Here is a 3,961-nt window from a genome sequence, read left to right as displayed (position 1 = left end):
GGAGCTGCAGCCTGCCAGGGCGGGACCACACACCCACGGCCACAGCACACAGGACACACAGAAGACCTGTCCACCTCCCTCTCTCCACTGCCCGTGGCCCTGGCCCCTCCTGCCAGCCCTGGGCACAGGAGGCACAAGCACTCAGGCCACCAGCTCAGCCCAGAGCGCACTCCTGGTCCTGCCCTCAGGGTGGCCCTGCACCTTGCAGACCCAGAAGGCACCTGTTCTCCTGAGACCTCCCCACGTCCACGTGTGGGTGTCAGAGGGGACTGGAATTTGACGAGGCAGAACCTAACTGGGGCCTCATCAGTGGTCCTGCTGCCCTGCCCCAAGAGGACACCCTCAGCCCACGCCTGCTCCTCGCAATGCCCATGCTCACAACTCATGAAATCCCCACACCACCGCAAGACCCAGACGCAACCTGTCCTGGGACCTTATGACTCAATATAAAATATTCCTAGTGCTTAACACCTGTATCTCCCCAGGGAGATGCCCCGACTGCTCCTTCCAGCCCACAGCTGGTTCTAATCCCAGGGCGATGGAGGGAGGAGCCGCCCGCTACCACACCCCTAAGTGTGCAGCTGGTCAGTGGAGGCCTGTGCAAGGGGCAGCTCCCAGGTCTCTGTCCACCCAGCCACGTGGGCCCTCTTGGTTGTCAGGGTCCACAGCAGGGATCCACAGAGGCTCTGAGGACGCCTGACTGAGGTCCTTGTCCCCCACCCACCTGGGAGCTTCCAGAATCAACAGAAATCCCAGCCCCATCTCTCCCCACCTCTCCACCCAGCAATGTTCCCCAGAGGATTCAGAATCCCTTCCAGCCATGGCTCCCTGGGAGCCAAACACATGGCACAAGAGGCGGTGCAGGGGAAGGGTTCTGTCAGGGGAGGGGCTCACCTGTAATGGGGGCTGCCAAGTCCCAGGGCCACCGTCTGCCATAGGAAACCAGCGGTCCTGGGAGCGGGTGCAGACGAAGTCCGCAGGACCCTGGACACAGGAGCCGCCAGGGTTTTGGCCTCAGGCTGCAGTCGGGAGTCCCAGGTCACGGGTGCGAGTTGCAGAGTGGAAAAGCCACAGCACCGGGGGCTCTGAGCCCTGAGGGGGAGCACTGAGACGCGCAGGCTCCATGAGAGCCCCGAGCTGCCCCTGCCCTGCGGCCCTGTTCTCTCCGAGTTCTGGTGGGCTGGGTGGTGCTGCCCACGGTGAGGGCGGATCCCCACGGTGCTGGACACGCTCACCTGGGCCCCACAGAAACTCACAGACACCCCGGTTCGCTCAGTCTTTCCCATCTGGGGGCAGGAGAGGGGGGCTCAACACCTGCAGGTGCTCTGAGGCTCCACCCTGTTTCCGGCTCCCCCTGCCTACCCAGATCCAGTCATTGGTGATGCCCAGAACAACTGTCCCAGTACACTGGCCAGGGTCAACCAGAGTCACAGAACCAAGTTTCTAAAACAAGGCTTTGTATTCTGATTTCAGAATTCAATTAAACGTCACCCAGCCACCTCTTTCTACCTCTAGACGGAAGACAACATCACAGGAAGCCTTACTAGATGTTAAATAAAATTCATGGGAAGCCACGGACTGGATAAGGGACATGCACTGGGCCCAAGACCCAACTCAGATGGCTTCATCCAGGCACTGTGCTGTGGCTGAGGCACTAGGGTATGTATCCAGAACACTAATTAGGCTGTGAGCAAATAGCTAGTTAAGTAGTACCCGACTGGCAGGTGTGGGGACTGAACTGGAGCCCTGGTGCTGATCTCCCCACCTCACTTCCTGTTGTCCAGCAATGATGCCACACCTGTCATGGAGAGGAGTCCTCAGCACCTGCTCCAGTTCTGGGAGCTGCCTGACTCGTGACCATTTCTCTGTGATAATGCTGTCCTCACATGGACTCCACTCCATGCACCTGGCCTAAGGAGCTTCCTTCAGTCCCGGGAAAGACTTGTCTCTGAACCTGAGCCCTGAGCCAGGTCCTGGCATCTGCTCCCGGATGCTGACGCCCAGGACTCTGACCCCAGGGCTCCCAGGTCAGGGGATGAAGAGAGGCCACCTGGACTGGATAGGAACAGAGGACAGAGAAGGGGAGAGAGAGCCCCAAATCAGGCTTGGGGCCTCCAATAGAGGTGGGGAGAGAGAGGCAGGGAGAAGGGGCAAGGACAAAGGAAAGGCCAGTGGGGGTCACAGGAAGGAGCCAGCTCCCCACAGCCCAGGACCCACAGAGGCTGACAGCTCCCAGAACCCCGCCAGACATCAAGGCCTCTAAGGACCAGCTCTACCCAGCAGCCAGGGGAGTCTGGTGCTGTTCCGGGGCCTTCCTGGGAGGCAGGTGCTCCTGTCACTCACACCCCCTTGACAGAGCCAGAAACAGAGCCCCAGGGGGTGGGAAACCAAGGCAGTGGCAGCCGCAGACACTGGAGCCAGGATTCAGCCCAGGCCCCGTGCGCGGCTCCAAGCTGCCTCCTCCAGGCTCCTAGCACTCCGCTCCCCGTGTGTGAGCACAGGTGCCCGAACCCACACTGAGTCCTTCATGTTTCTCCATCCACAATTTATTGACCTAATGGATTTCTTTTAAACCATAAATCAGTTAACATGTAGGCACAGAGGCAGTAGTGCAGGGCAATCCATGGGCAGCAACAGAGGCAACCAGGTTCTTCCCAGGCAGCAGCTGCTCCCCGGGGACAGAGGAGCCATGGGGTCCTGTCCTTGGGGCATGAGGATGAGGACATTCAACACCTGTTCAGGAAGGGCGAGGATTCTGAAGCTGGGTGTCTTGGAGACCACCTTCGGGTGGACGATCATCGGGGCAGGCAGAGTAGCCACAGAGTCAGGTCCTTGGGGCAGTGAGAACAAGGGACATTCATTACCGCTTCTGGAAGGGCGAGGATTACAAAGCTGGGCGTCTCGGAGTCCTTCTTCCTTTAATGATCGTGGTGACCTGGGGGGCAGCCTGGGAACCCATGGGGTCCTGTCCTGGGGGCAGCGAGGACGAGCAACATTCTACACCTCTTCTGGAAGGGCGAGGATTCTAAGCTGGGCGTCTCGGAGTCCATCTTCCTTTGGACAGTCGTGGTGACCTGGGGGATGGCAGAGAAGACACGGAGTCCTCTCCTGTTTGCAGCGAGGATGAAGGACATTCAACACCTGTTCCTGAAGGGCGAGGATTCGGAAGCTGGGGGTCTAGGAGTCCTTCTCGTGGTGGTAGATTGTTTTGTGCTGGGGGCAGCCAGAGAAGCCACAGGGTCCTGTCCTGGGGGCAGCGAGGAAGAGGGACACTCAACACCTCTTCTGGAAGGGCGAGGATTCTGACCTGGGCGTCTTAGAGTCCATCTTCCTGTGGACGCTCGTGGTGACCTGTGGGCAGCCAGAGAAGCTCGGGGTCCTGTCCTTGGGGCAGCGAGGAAGAAGGACACTCTACTCCTGGAGACCTCAGAGGCAAAGATTCTGAGCTGGAAGTCCTGGAGTGCGTCTTCCCGTGGAAGATGGGGAGACCTGGGTCACCAGAGACATAGCTCTGCTGCAGCATCTGCCATGTAGACACTTTGGTCGCCCCAGGGCCCTCTTGGATTTGAGAGGTCAGAGGGCTGGGGCAGGAACAAGCTGACAAGGGGAGAACACGGCCCTGTCACGCCATGGCCTGGTCCCTGGTTCCTGTCCCTGTGACACCCCAGGGCACTTTGAATGGTGACGAAAACCACAGACCAGCAGGGAGGTGGCAGGTGCCTCATCCAAGCCAGAGGAGATGCCCACCCTGGGGCTCAGCCCTCTAAGGACAGACATGGAGAGGCAGTGCTGGCAGCACAGAGCTATAGGGTGCCAGCACTCCTGCCAGGCCCCAGCACAGCCCCAGATGCTGGCCTGGTCTACAGTTCATGGCAGGGACCTCCGAGCCCGGCAGCCACAGAGGGGTCCCCTCTCTCACGTGCTCACCGCCCGCCGGGCACCATGCAGGACCTTGTGTGCA

At 59.9% G+C, this 3,961-nt stretch overlaps 1 long non-coding RNA gene across 1 annotated transcript; it reads right to left on the bottom strand.

The window, feature by feature from the left end:
- Window positions 1-2,524: 2,524 nt before the first annotated feature.
- Window positions 2,525-3,737, bottom strand: LOC138844162 (uncharacterized). The gene is made up of 2 exons (XR_011379701.1): window positions 2,865-3,737; window positions 2,525-2,733 (listed from the first exon to the last, which is right to left on the bottom strand). It is a non-coding gene; the product is annotated as an uncharacterized lncRNA (long non-coding RNA).
- Between the last annotated feature and the right edge of the window lie 224 nt (window positions 3,738-3,961).

This window comes from Oryctolagus cuniculus, chromosome 10 (genome assembly GCF_964237555.1).
Source record: "Oryctolagus cuniculus chromosome 10, mOryCun1.1, whole genome shotgun sequence".
Lineage (NCBI taxonomy): Eukaryota > Metazoa > Chordata > Mammalia > Lagomorpha > Leporidae > Oryctolagus > Oryctolagus cuniculus.
The sequence above is the reverse complement of the archived record's forward strand: the minus strand, read 5'-3'. Positions and strand labels throughout refer to the sequence as shown.